This window comes from Dasypus novemcinctus, chromosome 24, assembly GCF_030445035.2.
Source record: "Dasypus novemcinctus isolate mDasNov1 chromosome 24, mDasNov1.1.hap2, whole genome shotgun sequence".
Lineage (NCBI taxonomy): Eukaryota > Metazoa > Chordata > Mammalia > Cingulata > Dasypodidae > Dasypus > Dasypus novemcinctus.
Genome location: NC_080696.1, coordinates 34,741,524 through 34,763,947, shown reverse-complemented (window position 1 = coordinate 34,763,947; position 22,424 = coordinate 34,741,524). Strand labels below are relative to the sequence as shown.

At 39.7% G+C, this 22,424-nt stretch overlaps 2 pseudogenes; both read right to left on the bottom strand.

Moving 5' to 3' along the window:
- Positions 1–19,439: 19,439 nt before the first annotated feature.
- On the bottom strand, positions 19,440–20,602 carry LOC139437519 (protein DBF4 homolog A-like; annotated as a pseudogene).
- Positions 20,603–20,664: 62 nt separating this feature from the next.
- Positions 20,665–21,358, bottom strand: LOC131275815 (protein DBF4 homolog A pseudogene; annotated as a pseudogene).
- Positions 21,359–22,424: the final 1,066 nt, after the last annotated feature.

Here is a 22,424-nt window from a genome sequence, read left to right as displayed (position 1 = left end):
CTTGGCTCTGCTACTTATGCTAAGCTCTTTATGAACACAATGTCACTGAACTCAAAAAGCATGAAAGATAAGCATTCTACTATCATTCCCACATCACACATGAGAGAGCCAAGGCTCAGAAGAATAAACTTGCTCAAGATCTCATAGCTCTTAAGCAATGGAGTGGGGACCTGAACTAAAGTCCTACTGAGTCCAAATAGTTCATGCTACCTTGTCTTGGTGTTTTGTTGAGGCTTTTTTTTTTTGAATGAAATTGACAGAAATAAATAATTTTAGCAGTGAATTGGCCAGAACCTACTGCTCTAAAGTTCTTGGTGCTTAATAACATTTCCAAAGAATGAATTGATAGGCTAAGAAATAGGCCCACAAGGGAAATCCTCAGGTAAGAAATGCAGAACAGGAGAGAAGGTGTAGCTCAAGTGGTTGTGTACCAGCTTCCCATGTACAGGATCCAGAGTTCAATCTCCAGTACCTCTTAAAAACAAAAACACAGAAACAAACCAAAATAAAAATCCAACTCAGGGGAGCCAGTTTAATGCAGTGGTTGAGCGTTGGCTTCCCACATACGAGGTCCTGGGCTCAATCCCCAGCCCTCCCCCTAAAAAAGAGAAATGCCAAATAAAGTGAGGAGAAAGGCAGTTGAGTTAAGGGTATCAAACTAAAATGTCAGTAAGTTCTAGAGTCGATTTTCCTAAGCAAATGATTCTCTCCCCATGTTCTCCTCTTATAGTCTTTAACTCTTAGGGTCCAGATGAAAAAAAGCAGAGAGGTTAGCAATGCAGTGTCCACAACAGAATTGGGATTGGGAAAAACTTAATACAGAGACTATAAGGAAAACACTAACACTATACTAAGACGACAAAGACATAGAAGGAGAAAGACAAAAGGGGCTGTTTAGTTTCGGTATATTGAATTATTGTAAAGGTTGTTCAAATAGCAGCAAGGAGATGCATTTTCCACTTGACATAAAGTTGCTTCAACATTTACAGTTTGTACTTGCAGCTTGTCTCCAACACTTCATTTCCACTTTGACCAGTGACCAGCCCATTTTCTCTTTGTGTTGGGAAGGATGACCCAAGTAACTCTTGAGTCCTCCACTCAAGTCAGCAATATGCTGATGAGTCCTTCTGAGGGGTCTTGCAGAGAATATGGCCTTTAAGTGTCTGAGAGCTGGCAGAGGTGATTCAAAAAAAAAAAAAAGTTGGAAAATGACAAGGTAACCAGGACTGGAGAAACTGGAGGAGAGGCCACCGAAAGGAATCTGATCGAAATGTCAGGTGATAGAGACTGCATGATTCCCATGAGCCCCCAGTCCTGGAAGTAAGAGACAACTTTACGCAATGACATTGCTTATAATTTAAGTCATCAAAATGGGTCAGTCCCAGGGATGATGTCATCAAGATAGTCACGTAAGACAACCTCAGGAAAAGTCTCCCCTCAGTAACAACTAATAAAAAGACAAATCCCACTTGTTTGGAACTCTGGAGAATAACAGAGACTGGAGAAGGACTCCACAAACACTGAATCAAAGAAAAGAAAAAAATACACCAAATGAGAAGGTGTGACTGGGAAATGGCAGTCTGAAAACCTCCCCCTTACTTGGTCCCACATGGCTTAAGAGACACACATAGCACAGGTATCTCCTGCTGTGGAAACAGACCACAAAGCCACTCACAGTAACAAGTTTGAACCCCACGCCTATCCAGGACATGGTTCCAAGACCACAGAGATGGAGGGCAGAACCCAAGAAGGCAGACAAACTCATATATTAAAAAGGACCCCCAGGATACAAAGGACCTGCACATGAACCTGTTGGCAAGTGGTACACACATCCAATCTGTTCTCAAATCGCTATAACACCTAAATGCTGAACCCATGTGGCTTCCTGGAATAGGATACCTGAACGTGGAAGCTTCTGGAGGCAGAAAAGCCTCATGGAGGGATGCAGATAAGGCTCAAGCAGTTGAGCTCCTGTCTACCTCATGGGAGGTCCCAGGTTTGGTTTCTGATATCTCCTAAAGATGATGAGCAAGACAGCAAGCTGACACAAAGGGTTGGCACTGTGAGCCAAGGGACCAAGATGATGCAACAAAGAGACACAAGGAGGGAAATACAATGAGAGGCACAACAAAGCAGGGAACAGAGATGGCTCAAGTGATTAGGTGTCTCCCTCCTCCAGGTGAGATCCCTGGTTTGATCCCAGTGCCTCCTAAAAAGAAGATGAACACACAATGAACAGACACAGGAAGTGCAAAAAATGAGGAGTGGAGGTAGGGAGAAATGGAGAAATGAATAAATCTTTTTTAAAAAAAGAAATGAAAAAGCTCATAGAAAAAGGGAAAACTGAACTGCTGTAAGGTAGGATGGACGCTAGAATTGAAAAGTGTAATTAAAAGGGGCCCTGAGTGAGGCAAGCAGTTGACCAAATCATAAGAGCTGGGAAAAAGTTCTGCACAAATAAAAAAAGAAGAGATCAGACTCCCAGAGAAGGAAAAGAAGAAAGGAAGCTCTCTCCCAGAAGTGAAACAACTGCACATAAAAGAACAATCTTAAAAGGAATGTCAGTACAGGTGGAGCTCAGAAGTTCACCACCGACTTCACATGTACAAGGTTCCAGGATTTCAGTCCTCAGTACCTCCATTAAAAAAAAAGTGTGTGTCATACATCTAGGGCAAGAAACAAGTACAGAAGACAGGAGAAAATCTGAACTGTTAAACACAGGCTGTTAAAGGTTCAAGCATCAAAGATGAGACTTAACACTTGGCCATCTACAATAAAACCCTAGGTAACAGGAAGAAACTGACCTTCAGAATTAGCACATCAAAATAATCAGAGGCCTGAACATCAGCAAAAATAAGAAACAGAAAAAGGTGGCTCAGTCAAGGGAACAAATTAGAACTCCAAAGGATGCGGGCAGTTGGCCAGCAGGGCATATGGGAATCCTCTATATTTTTTATGTAACAAGTATGTAATCTCAATATCTTTTTTTTCAAGATGGAGTCTGTGTGAGTGCACCTCATAATCTCTCCTGCAAAGAAGCGGCTCAGTAGGGTCAGAGTCCTGCTGGACCAGGCTGTTTTGGTGGTTTGCAGGGCAGGAGGTGTCTGGACGTCGATTTGGTGAGACAGTGACAGAAGAGATTCTTGCAAGAGGTAGAATTTTGGGTCTCTTACACGGAGGTCAGAAGTTGTAGGCAGGACCCTTCCCCCTAGGGCTGTTGGCCCAGCTGCAGCATTTCCTGAAACTTTGTTATGCTGTGATGTTCCCAAAACCTGAGTGAGCTGTTTCTGGGGCTTTCAGGGCAGGAGGTGTCTGGATGTCAATTTGGTGAGACAGTGACAGAAGAGATTCTTTTGAGAGGTGGAATTGTGGATTTCTGACATGGAGGTCAGAAGTTGTGGGCAGGACCCCTCCTACTAGGGCTAGAGGCACAGTCCTGGTGATCCCTGAAATCTTTGCTGTGCTGCGGTGTTCCCAAACCCAATGTTAACTGGATGTGTAGTTCCCAGGTCTGTATCCCCTAAACCCTGGTAGCCCATGCTCCAGCGACTCACACACCTTGAGTCTGCAAATCACGGACTTCCCATTCCCGAATCCCATGCCCTGAAGTCCATCTGAGTTCCTGTATTACCCTACCCCTCTGCATTTTTTGATGTTTGTTTGTTTGTTTGTTTTTCTCCTTGAGCTTGGAGGAGTATACCAGCTGACTTGGGGAGAGTCTGGGAAGAAAGGAGAGGCAAATCTACTGAGGAAGCCCAATTTACCTAAACATCCTGGGATAGGAAACTTCATCTGGGAGATGGTGGAGTCAGAAAATCAATTAGACCTCCCTAGCACACCTAAGGGGGAGGGACTGTAAGAGGTGCTATCCAAGCTTCCAATAGTGTATTTGGGGTTTCTGGTGAGGTGTAAGTGCTCTCACACTGGAAATAAAGAGCCATAGTCTTCTGTGTTGAGTTGGTTCAACAAGGACCCACTTAAATATCCTACCATCCCCCAGGCAGCTTGGCAGCCTGGGAGAGAGAGAAGTGAGGAAGGGAGAAAGGGGGAAGGTCAGATCCCTAAGTGTTTTATTTAACTGCAAAGAGGATTCCTAGCTTGAAACATTGATTCTTTTTATTTTAATTTTCTCATCATGGTTGCTACTATTGCATTGTCTCCTGGTCTTTTCTCCCATTTTATCCCCCAAAGTTCTTTTTCATTTATTCAGTTTTTTTCTTTTCCTTTTTCTTGCTTGTTTCACCCACTTTTCTTTGCCCCTCTTTTCTCTTCTCTTTGTTTTTTCTTTTCTCTCTTTTTCTTCTTTTATATTTTATTTTCTTTATGTAATAGGTGCTGCAGGGAGCACTTCACATTGCTATGTTTCCTCATCCTCCATTTCCTCTTTTCTGTGTGTATTAATTTGGTCCACCTACACTATCCCCTTTCCCCTACATCTTTCTATCCTCCATCATCTACTGTTTCTCTTACATTCCAACTCCCTTACTTTGGCTCCCAAATCATCTGATTTTTATGTCTAATACCTTTGTTCTGTTTTCTGTCTTTCATTCACTCTTGATATTATGGACTTCCTTTTCTCTTGCCCTCTCTAAAGAAAACACTGGCCTTTTAATTCATACTGTATTCCCCCTCCATATTCAGTTGACAGTCTCATTATAGGCACTTTACTTACTGCTATAACTCTTCACAACTTACATGCATCTAATATCTATTCTCCTAGATCTCACATTGTTGTTCTGTTAACATTTAGTACCAGTACTATTTTACATATTTCTTTCTTACTTATGTTGCTTTCCCTGGCCCTAATATTTTCCTTCAAAGTGAAGTTATCCAGTAACAAGAAAATAGAATAAGAACAAAGTGACAAAGAGAAGACATAACACTTATGCACCACCAACAACTAATTGTTCCCTCCCAAAAAACAAAGAAGCTAAGGAACTGATTAAGCCCATCAAGATAAAATGATGACTGGACAGCAACAAAAAAATTACAAACCAAACCAATAATCAGGAAAACATGGCCCAATCAAATGAACAAACTAAAAACCAGGGAGAGGAGAAGAACATTGGACAATTAACTAAAGCTCTCAAAACATACCTTAGAGACCAAATTAATGAAGTAAAGGAAGAGATTAACAATATGAAAAAAACACTTGGAGAGAATACAAAAGAAATTGCAGTCATACACAAAAAGATAATGGATATGATGGAGATGAACACCACAGTTCAAGAAATCACAGCAAATAGCAGATTAGAAGAGGCAGAGGAGAGAATTAGTGACATGGAAGACAGTATATCTGAAAACAAACAGATAGTAGAACTGAACAAAAAAAAAAAATAGAAAAAATCCAGCTGGGACTTAGGGACCTGAATTACAATGCAAAATGCACAATAATATGTATTATAGGCATCCCAGAAGGAGAAGAGAAGGGAAAGGGGACAAAAACGGTGTTGGAGGAAATAATGCCTGAAAACTTCCCAAATCTACTGAGGGAGATGGATGTACATGTCCAGGAAGCACAATGCAACTGAAACACCAAAAATCCCAACAGTCCAACCCAAGACATATACTTGTCAAATATCCAACGCTCAAGACAAAGAGAAAATTCTAAAAGGAGCAAGAGAAAAGAGAACCATCACATACAAGGGAAGCTCCATAAGATTAAGTGCTGATTTCTCATCTGAAACCATAGAAGCAAGAAGGCAGTGGTATGATATAGTCAAGGTACTAAAAGAAAAAAAATTTCCAACTAAGAACACTCTACCCAGCTAAGCTAGCATTCAAAAATGATGGAGAGTTGAAAATATTCACAGATAAAAAGAAATTGAAAGAGTATGCAAACAAGAAACCTCACCTTCAAGAAATAATAAAGGGAGATCTGCAGGAAGAAAGAACAAAACAGGAGAGGCAGAGTTGGAGGAGAGTGTAAGAGCAACAAAAAAGACAAAAAAGAGAAGAAAAAAACAAACAAAACATGACAAACACAAGTCCAATCAAAATAGGGCTAACATAAATAATTCCTTGAAAGTAATAACACTGAATGTCAATGAATTAAACTCACCTATCAAAAGATTCAGACTGGGACATTGGATAAGGAAATATGACCCATCTATATGCTGTCTACAAGAAACACATCTTAGACACAGGGATTCAAGGAGGTTGAAAGTGAATTGCTGGAAAACAATCTTACAAGCAAACAATAACCAAAAAAAAGGCAGAAGTAGCTATATTAATATCACACAAAATAGACTTTAAATGCAAAACAATTGGGAGAGAGAAAGAAGGGTACTACATCTTAGAGAAAGGGATAAACTTTCAAGAAGAATGAACAATCATAAATATTTATGCTTCTAACAAGGGCGCCTCCAAATATGTGAGGCAAACACTGAAAAAACTAAGTGAAAGAATAGATGCATCTATATTTATAGTGGGGGACTTTAATACACTGCTATCAACTTTGGACACTGCTAACAACTTTCTCAAAAGAGAATCACTAAAGAAACAAAATATTTGAACAGTATATTAGAGGAACTGGACCTAATAGACATATACAGATCATTACACTTGAACACAGCAGGATATGCATTTTTTCTCAAGTGCACATGGATCATTCTCCAAGATAGACCATATGCTAAGCCACAGAGAAAGGCTTAATGAATTCAGAAAGATTGAAATCATACAAAATAATATCTCTGACCACAGTGGAGTGAAGCTGGAAATCTGCAAGAGCCAGAGGCCCAGATTTCACACCAAGATATGGAAATTAAACAACACGCTCTTAGAAAAACAGTGGGTCAAAGAGGAAATCTCAAAAGAAATCAATGACTACCTTGAAACAAATGATAATGATAACACAACATACCAAAATTTATGGGATGCAGCAAAAGCAGTGATGAGAGGGAAATTTATAGCCATAAATTCATACATCAAAAGAGAAGAAAGAACAAAAATTGAAGAACTAATTGCACATTTGGAGGAATTAGTAAAAAATCAACAAACAATCCCACAGGAAGAAGAAAGAAAGAAATAACAAAGATAAGAGCAGAACTAAATGAAATAGAAAATAAGAAAGCACTTGAAAACATAAACAAGACCAAGAGCTGGACTTTTGAGAAGATCAATAAAATTGACAAACCTTTAGCGAGACTAATAAAGAAAAAAGGAGAGAAGATGCAAATACACAAAATAAGAAATGAGAAAGGAGATATCACCACTGACCCCACAGAAATAAAGACTATCATAAGAGGATACTTGGAAAAACTATATTCCAACAAAAATGACAATTCAGAGGAAATGACAAATTCCTAGAAACACATAAGCAGCCTATATTGACGAAAGAAGAAATTGATCTCAACAAACCAATCACAAATAAAGAGATAGAGTTAGTCATTAAAAACCTCTCAACTAAGAAAAGCCCAGGGCCAGATGGTTTCACAGGTGAATTCCACAAAACATTCTGGAAAGAACTTACACCAGTCCTGCTGAAACTCTTCCAAAAAATCAAAACAGAAGGAACATTGCCTAATTCATTCTATGATGCCAACATTACCCTAGTACCAAAGCCAAGCAAAGACACCACAAGAAAGGAAAATTACAGACCAATTTCTCTAATGAACCTAGATGAAAAAGTACTTCACAAAATACTTGCTAATCGTATTCAGCAACACATTAAACGAATTATACACCACGACCAAGTGGGATTCATTCCAGGTATGCAAGGATGGTACAACATAAGAAAATCAATCAATGTAATACACCATATAAACAGATTGAAGGAAAAAAATCACATGATTATATCTATAGGTGCAGAAAAAGCATTTGACAAAATACAGGACCCTTTCTTGATAAAAACACTCCAAAAGATCAGAATGCAAGGAAATTTTTTGAAAATGATAAGGAGTATGTATGAAAAACCCACAACCAACATCATTTACAATGGAGAAATCCTAAAATCCTTCCCTCTAAAGTCAGGAACAAGACAAGGATGCCCACTCTCTCCCCTTCTATTTAACCTTGTCTTAGAAGTACTTGCTCGAGCACTGAGGCAAAAACCAGATAGAAAAGCCATTCCAATTGGAAAAGAAGAAGTCAAAAGTTCATTATTTGCAAATGACATGATCCTATACATAGAAAAACCTGAGAGGTCTACAACAAAGTTTCTAGAACTCATAAATGAGTTTAGTAAAGTCGCAGGTTATAAGATCAATGCACAAAAATCAGTAGTATTTCTGTACACCAATAATGAGCAAGATCAGGAGGAAATCAATAAACAAATACCATTCTCAAGATTAAATAAAAAAATCAAATATTTAGGAATAAATTTAACTAAAGATGTAAAAAACTTATACACTGAGAACTATACAAGACTGTTCATGGAAATCAAAGAAGACCTAAATACATGGAAGAATATTCCCTGTTCACGGATAGGAAGACCAAATACTATTCAGATGTCTATCCTACCAAAACTGATCTACACATTCAATGCAATCCCAATAAAAATCAACACAACATTCTTTAAGGAACTAGAAAAACTAATTATGAAATTTATTTGGAAAGGAAAGAGGCCCCGAATAGCCAAAGACATATTGAAAAAGAAAAATAAAATTGGAGGAATCACACTACCTGACTTCAAAACATACTACAAAGCTACAGTAGTGAAAACAGCATGGTACTGGCATAAGGAGAGACGCACAGACCAATGGAATCGAATTGAAAGTTCTGATATAGAACTTCATATACATAGCCATATAATATTCGATAAAGCCACAAACCCTCTCAACTGGGAGAGAATGGCCTATTCATCAAATGGTGCCTGGAGAACTGGATAGCCATATGTAGAAGGATTACCATCTCACATCTTATACAAAGATCAACTCAAGATGGATCAAAGACCTAAATATAAGAGCCAAGACCATAAAGACCTTGGAAAGCAGTGTAGGAAAACATCTACAAGACCTTGTAATAGGAAATGGCTTCATGAACATCACACCAAAAGCACGAGAAGCAAAACAACAAATAGACAAATGGGACGTCCTCAAAATTAAAGCCTTCTGCACCTCAAAGGAGTTTGTCAAGAAATTGAAAAGGGAGCCTACACAATGGGAAAAAATATTTGGCAAACATATATCCGATAAGAGACTTATAACTTGCATATATAAAGAACTCCTATATCTTGAAAGTAAAAAGATAAACAACCCATTTAAAAAATGGGAAAAAGATGTAAACAGACACTTCTCCAAAGAAGAAACACAAATGGCTAAAAAGCACATGATAAAATGCTCCAAATCTTTAGCTCTCAGGGAAATGCAAATCAAAACTACAATGTGATACCGTCTTACTCCCATAAGATTGGCAGCTATGAAAAAAACAGAAGAATACAAATGCTGGAGAGGAGGTGAAGAAATGGGAACACTCATCCACTGCTGGTGGGAATGCAGAAGGATCCAACCATTCTGGAGGACAGTTTGGCGGTTTCTCAAAAAACTAAACATAGATTTGCCATATAACCCAGTGATACCTCTGCTGGGTATATACCCATCAGAACTGAAAACAAGGACACAAACTGATATATGTACACCAATGTTCATAGCAGTGTTGTTCACTATTGCCAAAAGTTGGAATCAACCCAAATGCCCATCAACAGATGAGTGGATCAATAAAATGTGGTATATACATACAATGGAATACTACTCTGCTTTAAGAACAAATACACTACAAACACACATGATAACATGGATGAATCTTGAGACCCTTTTGTTGAGTGAATCAACCCAGGCATTGAAGGACAAATACTACATGACCTCAATGATATGAAATAAGTAAACCAAGCTGCCTCAGAGAGCTAGAGACTGGATGATAGGCTCACAGGAACTCGGAGGGTAGAGGAAGGATGTAAGCTGACATCTACATGGGTGAAATCTATGATAAGCTGGAGGTAAGTATGTGTACAAGGAAGGGATAAAATGGGGGCATAGGGTTACCTTTGGGTGGGGCTTTGTGGGTTTTGTGGGGGCTAGGGATGGGCAGATAGGTAATATTGCCCAAGAAATTGGGGGGAGAATGGGGTAACATACGAACATAGGAGATTGACAGATGTTGGTTGAGAGTATAATGCTGAGAAAACCTTTTCAAAATATAATTAGAAAAGTTACCTGTTTAAGATACTTAAAGGGGATAATCTGATGTAGGACAGACTCCTAGGGAATATCTGAATGCTTTTTTTGCCAGAGTGGGTTATACCATTGGGTAGAGACCCATATAATGAGAGTGAAGGTAGACCCATATCCTGGGGAGGACTAATGCCATCAAACAGAGGGAACTGTATCTCTCAAGAGAAATCGTGGCTCCCAGGGCATTAGGGCAGTTGAGCAAGTCAAGCCCTCAAAAGTGTTGCAAGTATCTCTGAACATGACTACTCAAGAAATGAAAATTGACTGTCACTGTGGGCCCCCAGGGGAGGGGGAAATAGATATTGAATAGATGGAATCAACGTAACTGTGAGGGCAATAGAAGTGTTTCACAAGAGTACACAAGGATAGATATAAAACATGTAATATTACACCAAAAACATATGGGGGATGACAGACTAATAATGTAAACCATAATGTAAAACATAGGATAAATAAAAATTTAGAAAATTGTATAGCCTAAAGTATAAACCACAGTGTAAATACAAATGTTACATTGTTTGAAAGCTATTGTCTCAATATCTGTACATCAGTTTCAGTAAACATGATATGAATAAGTTAAAAGATTATCGCTCTGGAAGGGAAAAGGTTTTATATTGGATATGTGGGCGTACTGTATATTGTATATATGAATTACTGTGATCTATGGCTCTTGTGAAGAGAAGCTCAATAATTAGGAAAAAAGAAAAGAAAAAGATAGGATGTAGAATTTTTCCAAATCAATACGTATTCTATATCTAACCTTTAAGCTCATTGCTATATTCCATTTTACTATTAAGGGAACCTGGCATTATATTGGGCTTCACTTTTCAGGAAGTTTTGGATCACAGAGTGGTTCAACAATGGCAGCAGAGGAATACTGGTATGGGATGTTATTGACAGGGGACATATGGTTGACGGAGTTATACAGGGCATGTGTCCAGGGTGCATGGAAATGTTTGGATATACTCATGGTGGAAACAATTAAAAACAACAGCTGGGGGGGGGTACTGGGTTATTGGCCGGGTGGGGGCTCTGTCATGGTCCCTAGGGGAGCAGCAGCAGTCCCCTGGGTGCAACGGCAAGGGCCAGAAAGGAATGAGGGTCCAACAGTGAACCCTGATACTAATGACTATGTTTGTGAGCCTATACACCTGAAATAAGAACAAGACCTAGAGCAGCACTGTGCCTAGGAGTTCCCTCCTGACAGCCTCCGTGTTACTCAAATGTGACCAGTCTTGAAGCCAAACTCAGCATGTAAATGCACTGCCTTCCCCCCAGCGTGGGACATGACACCCGGGTATGAGCCTCCCTGGCACTGAGGGATCACTACCAAGTACCAGCTGATGACATAACTAGAAAATGACCTTGAATTAAAGGTTCAGCGTGGACCAGCAGAATATCCCTGTCTACATATAATAACAGGAGTTAAAAATGCTGTTTGACATAAAGTAAGGGGAAAGTGGAAAGGACCAGTGAGTTTATATGGCTATGAGTCTCTAAAAGAGAGTCTGGAGGTTGTCAGAAGGATTGCCCTTATGCACAACTGAGCAGAGTCTCAGAGACAGATAAAGTAGATACAACCCCAGGTATTGGTCCTTTTGAGGGCTAAAGAGACCCACAGGTTTTATGGTCATGGCAGAAGGAGTTCACTGCCATGTCAGTTGGCCCATCTTTGGAGTTGGTGTTTCTGCGTGATGGAGCTGGAGTCAGATGGGATCTCTTTTCACAAGTCTTTCATGCTACTTTACTGAAATTGTAGTTGGTGCTGGGGTTTAAGATATATCCAGGGGATTTGAATCTCTGGACTGACAATATGATAGCCAGGCCCTGAGCCTCAACAGACTTCAACTCCTACACTCTGATTTATTGGACTTACCCCACTCAGCTAACATGGAGTTGAAGAATATCAACCACCACACCATGGAGCCTAGAGTGCCTACAACTGAAAGCAGGAGGATGGCATCCAATATCCATGTGGAATCTAAACCCCCTATTGACATAGATGTGGAATGGACACAACCAAGTCAAGGTCCACAGGAAGGAGCCACCATTTCTCTTGAGAGACACAATTCCCTCTATTTGAGAACACCAGTCCTCCCCAGGATTAGGGCATGCCCTCACTCTCATTACATGGGTCTCTGTCCAATAATACAACTCACCATGGCAAAATGATCACTCACACACTCCCTGGAAGGCTGTCCTGCATCAGATTATCCCTTTTAAGCATCTTAAACAGGTACCTTCCTTATCATATTTTTGATGCATTGGGGCAGTTGAGAATGCCAACCTCTCGGCATTGTTGCAAGTATCTCTGAACATGGCCTTTTGAGCAATGAAGATTGACTGTCACTGTGTTCCCTGAGGGGAGGGGGAAAGAGGTATTGAATAATGGAATCAGTGTAACCGTGTGGGCAATAGAAGTGTTCCACAAGTTTCCACAAGGATGGATATAAGTCATGCTAAATTACACCAAAAATGTATAGGGGCTAATAGGCTAAAATGTAAATCATAATGTAAAACATAAGATAACTAAAAATTTAGAAAATCGTATAGTCTAAAATATAAACCACAATGTAAACCCAAATGTGACCTTGGTGAAAGCTATTGTCTCAATATCTGTACATCAGTTTCAGTAAATACAGGATGAATATGTAAAAAGATTGTTGCTGGGAAGGGAAAAGGGTTTTATGTTGTATATGTGGGAGTACTGTATATTGTATATATGAATTACTGTGATCTAAAACTTTTGTGAAGATAAGCTTAATAAATAGGAAAAAAGAAAAAGAAAAAGAAAGGACGCAGACACTGAGGAAAAGATGGAAGAAGTTGCCTTCCCAATGTGCATACAGGGTAACACTTATTGCAGTGATGGAAAGGAAAACATCAAAAACAAAGCTTTTGCTTTTTTTAATTTTTTGATACCCCAATTTATTTATACCTTAATTTTTCTAAATTAATATGTATTCTCTAACCTTTAAACTCATCACTACATTCCATTTTACTAAAATGGAACCTGGCAATATATTGGGCTTCATTTTTGAGGAAGTTTTGGATCACAGAGAGGTTTGACAATGGCAGGGGAGGAATACTGGTGTGGGATATTGTTGACAAGGGACTCATGGTTGGCAGGGAGTTCTCCAGGGCGTTTATACAGGGTATATAAAAATGTTTGGATATTTTCATACTTTGTACAATTAAAAACAACAACTGAGGGAGTGTTGAGTTCCTAGCCTGGGGAGCTCTACCACAGTCCTAAAGGAAGAGCAACAATCCCCCAAGTGCAATGGCAAAGACCAAAAAAGAAGGAAGGTCCAACAATGAGCCCTTGATACTAATGACAATGCTTGTAAGTCTATGCACCTACAATAAGAACAAGGCCTAGAGCTGCAGGGTGCCTAAGAGTTACCTCCTGAGAGCCTCCGTGTTGCTCAAATGTGGCCAGTCTCAAAGCCAAACTCAACATGTCAATGTGTTGCCTTCCCTCCAGCGTGGGACATGACTCCTGGAGATGAGCCTGCCTGGTGCCGAGGGATTACAACCAAGCACAAGCTGATGATGTAACTGCAAAATGACCTTGAATAAATGGGTCAACTCAGACCAGCAGAATATCTCTGTCTACATATAATACCAGGAGGTAAAAATGCTTTTTGACCTGAATTAAAGGGGGAAATGGAAAGGACAAATGAGTTTATATGGCTATGAGTTTCAAAAAAAACCCAGGATGTTATCAGAGGGGTTGCCCTTATCCACACCTCAGCAGAGTCCCAGAGACAGATAAAGTAGATACAACCCCAGGTATTGGTTCTTCTGAGGGCTGCAGAGACCCACAGGTTCTATGGTCATGGCAGATGGGGTTCAGTGCCATGTTAGTTGGGCCTATTTTGGAGTTTGTGTTTCTGTGTGATGGAGCTGGGCTCAGATGTGATCTTTGTCCAAAAGCCTCTCCTGTTACTTTTACAGGATCTAAAGTCAGCACTGGGGGTTAGTGTATACCCAGGGGACCTTAATCTCTGGACTGACCATGTGATAACCAGGCCCTGAGTCTCAACAAACTTTCAACTCCTACACTCTGGTTTATTGGATTTACCTCACTCAGCTAACATGGAGGTGAAGAAGGTCAACCACAACACCATGGAGCCAAGAGTGCCTACAACTGAAAGCAGGAGAATTGCATCCAGCATCCATGTGGAATCTAAGCCCTCTCTTGATATAGATGTGGAGTGGACACAACCATTCTAAGGTCCACAGAATGGAGGAATAGAGTATAGATTAGAGTTGACTTACTGATATTCTACTCATGAACTATTGTGATTAGTAATTGAAGAAAATGTGGCATTGGTGTGGAGAAATTGGCCATGGTGTCTGCTAGGGGTAGGGAGTGGGAGGAAGAGATACAATATGGGGGCATTTTTGAGGGTTGGAGTTGTCCTGAATGGTGCTGTAGGGACAGTTACCAGACATTGTATGTTCTCCCATGGCCCACTGAGTGGACTGTGGGAGAGTGTGGGCTATGGTGTGGACCATTGACCATGAGGTGCAGTGGTGCTCAGAGATGTATTCACCAAGTGCAATGAATGTCTCATGATGATGGAGGAGGTTATTGTTAGGGGAGGAGGAGTGGGTTGAGAGGGGTGGGGGGTATATGGGGACCTCATATTTTTTTAATGTAACCTTAAAAAATAAACAAAGACAAAAAATAAATAAATATCTTTTTTAAAAATTAAAAAACAAAAATGTGAAAAAAACTTCAGAGAACATGAATACTTTGTAAAAGAAATTCAAACAAATCTGCTAAATCAATCCAAGGAAATGAAGGAAAATATGACTAGAAATAACTAAATATGGACGCAGAGCTAAAGGACATTAAGAAGACAATATGGGGAAGTGGATGTGACTCAAGCAATTAGGCTTCTGTCTACCAGTTAGGTCCAGGATTTGATGCCCAGGGCCTCCTGGTGAATGCAAGCTGGCCTATGTGGCAAGGTGGCCCATGCAGAGTGCTGGCCAGTATAGAGTAATTCCTTGCCCAGGGGTGCTGCCCCATGCAGGAGTGCTGGCACACATGGAGAGCTGAGGCAGCAAGATGATGCAACAAAAAGAGACACAGAGGAGAGACAATAAGGATGCTAGAGACCAGGGAGCTGAGGTGACACAAGAGAATGATTGCCTCTCACTCACTCTGCAAGATCTCATGATCATTTCCTGGACCCGCCTAATGAGAATACAAGCAGACACAGAAGAATACACAGAGAATGGGCACAGAGAGCAGACAATAGAGTGAAGGGGGTGAAATAAATTAATATTTTTTAAAAAAGAAGACAATGTGTGAGCAAAAAGAAGAATCAGAAAGTTTAAAAAGAAATATAACAGTATTTAAGGGAATGAAAAGAACAAAAATGGAGATTAAAAATACATACGTAAACACACATTAGTGACACACATCAGCAGATTCAAACAGTTAGAAGAAAGAATCAGCAAACTAGAAGATAGGACAATCAAAATTGTATAGACAGAAGAAGAGAGAGGAAACAGAACAGAAAATATTGAGCAGGGTCTGGACTTGTGTGGCAGCATGAAGCATATGAACATACACATCATGGGAGTCCCAAAAGGAGAGAAAAGGGGCAGAAAGAATATGTGAGGAAATAATGGCTGAAAACTTCCAACTTCAGAAAGACCCAACTATACATGTCCAAGAAGCACAATGTAGTACAAATAGAATAAACCCTAAGAGTCCTACTCCAAGACACTTAGTAATCAGAATGTCAAATGCCAAAGGTAGAGAATTCTCAAAGCAGCAAAAGAAAAGGGATTCATCAAATGCAAGGGATCCTTAGTAAGAGAAAGTCACAATTTCTCATCTGAAACCATAGCAGCAATAAAGCAGTGGTATGATATATTTGAGGCATTGAGTGAGAAAACTGATAGACAAAAATTCTTTATACAACAAAACCATCTTTCAAAAAAGAGGGAGAGTTTAGGATATTAAGAGAGAAACAAACCTGAGACAATTCATCACCCAAAGATCTGTTCTACCCTACAAGAATTGTTAAAGGGAGTTCTTCAGGTTGAACGGAAAAGACAGGAAACGTGGCTTAGGGTAGCACGAAGTGAAGATCTTCAGTAAAGGTAACTAAATGGGCAAGTGTAAAACCCAATAGTACTGCACTCTCAATATATAACCCTACTCTTCAATTCCTCTAAGAGGATAAAACTGAAGAAGAAATAATCATATATCCTGAGAACAGGCAAAATATAAAGAGGTAATGTGCGACATAAACATTGCAAACAGGGGAAATGGAAGAATATGAGAGCAGATATGCCATTGAAACTAAAATGGTATCTTTTCAAACAAGTAGCTTACAGACTTAGGTCATGTAATACAAATCCCAGGGTCAGTACAAAGGAAGAAATTTTAAAATATTCAGAAATGGAAATGAGAAAGGGCTCAAATAGATACACCTCAAAAGATGAGCAATACACAAAAGGAGGCTGTAAGAAAGGAAAAGACATACAAGAAGATTAAAAATATATAACAAACAAAGGACAAAATGGTTGGAGGAAGCCCTGCCTTTAAATTAATAACACTTCATGTTAATGAATTAAACTCCCCAATCAAAGGCACAGGTTGGTCAAAATCACTGGCTTTTCAGGTAAGGCAAATCAAAGCTACAATGAGATATCCTTTCACACCTACTAGAATGGCAACTATTAACAAAACAGAAAACTACAATTATTGGAGAGGGTATGGATCGCTTATTCATTGATGCTGGGAATGGAGGATGGTATAGCCACTGTGGAAGCTGTTTAGTGGTTCCTAAGGAAGTTAGATACTGATTTATCATGTGATCCAGCAATATTGCTAGTAGGTATTTACATTGAAGAACTGAGAGCAGTGACACAGACATCTGCACATCGATGCTCATAGCAACTGTACTAGTCAGGATTCTCTAGGGAAACAGAATCAACAAGAGATATCTGTCAATAGTATGCAGTTCTATAAGAGGATCTCACACAGCTGTGGGGATGAGCAAGTCTGCTACCAGGGACTGCAAGGAAAGTCCAAAGAAGGTTCTTGATGAGTTCTGGCTGTCCAAAGACGAGCTGGGAAATTCTCTCCCAATGCTGGAATCACTTCCCCCTTTAAGGCATTCAACTGATTGGGTTAAACACCACTCATTGCTGATCGCAATCTCCCTGATTGATGTAATTGTAACCAGCTATCTATGATTTACCACGCAATCAAGTCAATGGTGACTGAAGTCCATAAATGCCCTTGCAAAACAGTTAGCCCAATGCTTCATTGAAACCAAATACCTGGGCACAATTACCTGGCCGTGTTAACACAATACCCTAATCATCACAGGCACCTCCCTCCCACATGGGAGGTCCTGGGTTGGGTTTCTGGTGCCTCCTAAAACGAAGATGAGCCAATAGTGAACAGACACAGAGAACATACAGGGAGCACAAACAATGAGGGGAGGGAAGCAGGAATAAATAAATATTTTTTTAAAAAAGAAAAAAACAACAATACAAAACCAAGACTGCTGCCAATTCCACCTTTGAGGGAGGATTTTTTTGTGTCTTTTTTTGTGTCATTTGCTGAGTCAGCTCTCCAAATATGCAGCACCACCCTGAATATGCTGTGCTTTTTTTGCACAGGGCTGCTCTCCTTATGGGGTTCACTCCTTGCCCGATGGGGCTCCCCCACACAGGGTCACCACCGCTTGGCACAGCATTCCTTGCATGCATCAGCACTGCACATGGGCCAGCTCACCATATGGGTCAGGAGGCCCTAGTTTTGAACCCTGGACCAGTCACGTGGTAGGCGGATGCTCTATCAGTTGAGCCAAATCCGCTTCCTGCAAATACCTTTTAATCTTCACTGCACATAAGATGGTTCAATTTTTTAAATCTGGATTTTCATTTTTCCAAATATTGTATTACCAAGTGCCAGCTCAAAAGGCAATCCTCAATTATATTTCAAAACTATTTCCATCTAGAGTTCAATGCCAACCTTCCTCTGTCATTTTATGATACCAAATAAGAGAGTAGAGAGTTTTGTGGAAGAAATTATTTCTATAGCTTTACAAAGGTAGTTCATTAAGAAGAATAGTGAGAAATATATTCCATATAGTAGTCTTTTCAGCTAGGTCACAGTCTTATAGTAAGTATACCAGACCTACACGATAATTGCGGTTGATTTTTTAAAATCAAATGTGGAGGAAAGAGCAGAACACAAAAAACAATTTCTGTCTTAACTAAGGTAAATCCAGTAACAGAGGATTATTAAAAAACAAAATTACCACTAGCATAAACACCTTGAAAATTTCAAGTTCTTTAGAAAATGGAGATGCATATTTAGTTGACTTCAATTTAAATATTGCCTCAATATAAAGTATATCTAGTTTGTCAAAGCAAGTAAAAGTGTAAAAGTGGCAATGTTTTCTGTAATAATGATATTCTGAATCCAGACATAAAAATGAGTCATTCGTTCCTTTCTGTAGGAAATTTAGGTTTTTACATGTGATCCTATCATACCATATTGAACTCTATTTCATAGACATTAGATATAATTAGAATATCCAAATTTATGCTAATTTCACTTGAAGTTAGTTTTTCGTGTCATAAAACAAACTGTATCATTGTTTTGTTTTTTTTTTAAGATTTATTTATTTAATTTCCCCCCTCCCGTGGTTGTCTGTTCTATGTGTCTATTTGTTGCGTCTTGTTTCTTTGTCCGCTTCTGTTGTTGTCAGCGGCACGGAAAGTTTGGGCAGCGCCATTCCTGGGCAGGCTGCACTTTTCTTTCTTACTGGGCCGCTCTCCTTATGGGTGCACTTCTTGCGCATGGGGCTCCCCTACGCGGGGGACACCCCTGAGTGGCGTGGCACTCCTTGCGCGCATCAGCACTGCGCATGGGCCAGCTCCACACAGGTCAAGGAGACCCAGGGTTTGAACTGCGGACCTCCCATGTGGTAGATGGATGCCCTAACCACTGGACCAAGTCCGTTTGCCACAAACTGTATCATTGTTACTCATAATAAATATTATGAACATATGCAAAATTAGATGAGTCAGTTTATTCTGCAATTTCTCTATAACAAGTATTCAATTTTGTAGAAAAATGCAACCATCACCTTTATTGTTAATATTTATATTTGGTTCTGTAAGCAAAGTTGGCAAAAATTCTAAGAATTTTAATGTATAGTATAAAACTTTCAAGAATATGATTTTTACCACTAATGAAAAGTATACATTTTTTAAAGTCTAAAAGCCAGTAAATGTAGAAGTGGAAGGGAAAGAGAAAAACACTGACAGCAGATTATTTCAATCTTCTTCTTCCCAGATATCTATAATGTACTGCTGTTTTCGGTATACCTTGTGAAACTCAAAAATTCCGATTTTTCTTCACTGGTTTGAAATAAGCACAGTTAAGATTTTATGAGTGAACTGCAGATTTCTGTTTTCTTCTTGTGGAGTGAGAGACTCAGGTCTCTTCTTGTCTGATTCCACATTTGGTTCCAGATTTTCTATTTCATTTCTTTCTAATAATATTATCGCTTTCCAATGGATTTTACCAGAAGGTAAACTCTCCATAACCTTGATGTCACATTCATTTGGTTCCACAGGAGGGCTATGGGATGGAGCATTTGCCAGAATTGTTAAGTGCTCTTGTGAACTGTTTATTGCTTTCAGACCAGAATCATGACCAAATGTTGAATTCAGGCCCTTTTCCCTCAGACCCGTGGCTGAAAAAGCATACCACCTGAACTCTGTTTCAGTTGAGATGCACTATCATTCTCACTGAAATTGGAAAATTGTATAGATGCCTATAGCCCATTGGACAGTGATCCGCACTTACTTCCCCTATGTCACTGTCATTTAAAATGAAATTATGTTCAGAAAATAAAGACTGCATCCTTGTTTCTTTTTCTGTAAAAGTAGATGAGTAAGATTCTGTTTTATGTCATTTTCAGCTGGATTTAACACAGAATATTTGTTAGTCTTTTCCTCATCAAGTCCTCTCTTGAAGGGCGGGAGATGGGTTCTGAAATATACGTAAGTTTTTGTGCAGGTTCCTGGGTTTATTTATTCAGGAAATTCTGCTTGATCTTCTGCACAACTTTATTTTCCCCTAAGGCCTTCTGAGAGATATGTTGCAGTTCTAGGTGTTCTCTTGTAGTAACAGGAGTAAGGGATGCAACGCTATATTTCATTCTTTTCTTTTTAGGCATGTCCCTTTCACATTCCACAAAATCAAAAACTTACATACAATATCATCAACAACTCCAAATTGATTACTTTGTGACAAGTTTATGTGTTCCTCACTTAGAAGGGTAGTTTCAAATCTTCCTATTCCTGCAAACAACACTCACAAGATCCTTTTCTTTCCTTCTCTTGCAAATGGAGCTGAATTGGGGTTCCATCATTTTTATAACCATCTGTTTGGACTCTTAGTTTAACCTGAGTTTGCTTTTGGGTGATAGATGGTTTATCTACATAAATGGACTGTAGGGCTTTGGTTCGTATCTTTGACCTTTACTAAAAGATTTTTCAGTCTTCCCTGTTCTTGTTTTCTGTGTAACAGATCTTCTCCCCACATCTCTTACAGAAGTGCTTGATTTCCTGAAGATACAGCTCCTTTCTGTTTTGTTCAGTGTTGCATCTAATGTCATCAATATGAAGAAATTTTACTCCCCAGCATAAGACATTTGATAATATACTATTTGAAGGTATGAAATCATGGTCCTTGATAGCTTTTTCAGTTAAGAATTTTCTTCTGCTTAAAGACAGTGAGTCTAGAGACGTAAATGAACATCCATCATGGATGGGATAAAGAGAAGTGGTTTCTGCAGCATACACACATTCTGGATTTTGTATAGGAGAAATTCTACCAAGGTTTGTGCAAATTTAGCTTCCTTTTTATTTAAAATAAGATAATTCATAACTCTGCTTAGAAATTCTTCAACTTGCCCTCTAAGACCCTTAATGTTCTATCACAATTTTTCAGATAACTAAAATACTTTTCCCCAAAGTGGCTTATATTTGGATTTTTCTGATTTGTTGTTACCGGTTTTTAGAGATTTCAAAGACGGTCTGGTTTTTTTGTTTGTTTGTTTACTTTTGACTTGGATTCAACCCTGGAAATGTCATTTGCTATGAATCCTCATGGCCCCAGAGGTCATGGTAGCCACCCAGCACCTAAGGATTGGGTTTGGAGAGAATGTTGTGCAGGGTGGCTGCAAAATGACAGCTCTTAGGGGACTGCTGACAGGCCAGCTGCCTCGCCCATTCCTCATGTCCCCACAGCCTGCTGTGGTTTTAGTTTGACAAATCCTCTGGGGAAAAGGCTGTTCATCCTTTTTGAATTGGTCTAATCAGGTCAAATAAAGACAGCCTTGAGAGTGGGTGATCGGGAGAACTACCAGGGTGGTCAAATAATGATGCTTCTCTATGTTTGAGCCTTCGATGTCACTTCAGCTCTGTTCTGCCCCTCTGATAGATTCCAGGCTTCCGGTTTCCACTGTGATTGTGGGCTGCTCATTTACAAGGGTTCATGGAGCTGGAGAGAGGGGAATGGGATTAGGGTAAATTAAGATGCCATGAGGCTGGCTGGCTCTTCTTACCGAGATTCCCCTATTTTTCTTGAATAAACACTCCTGGAATGGTGCGAGCCTTTGGTTAATTTCCAGGGTTCTGAAAAGGTAGCTTCTGACATTTTTTGTTTTTGTTTTGTTTTGTTTTGTTTTTGGTGTGTGAGTGCCTGTTTCCTTGTTGCTTTTAGGGAAAAGAGAATTTGCAGAGGTCTTTACTCTGCTATTTTCACTGAAAACTTCTCACAGTGCTTTTTGAAATGTGAAACAGTTGTCACACTTTAAAAGTCCTAAGTATGTTTTGATTAATCTGGCCACCTGAAAGAATGATTTGTATCCAGGGGCATCTTATACTAGTTAAGTAGGAATTGGAATTGTTAGGGGAGGGGGAAGACACGCCTATGAGAAGTCCGGGTGAACGGTGGGAATATGGTGCCCAGAGGTGGGCTGTGGATGGGTGCCCAGGCAGGAAGAGAGTCAGGCAGCATGGACAGCAGGCAGCATGTCCTGTGATGATGACGTTCCTGGGTACGTGTGTGCCTCTGCTTCTCCCTGTGGATCCTGGGAGCCTCAGCTGAGGGGGGCTTTCAGGGCTGACCTAATTCCTACCCAGAAAGGACATGACCCAAGCAAAATCAGGTCCTGACTGCTGGTTTCT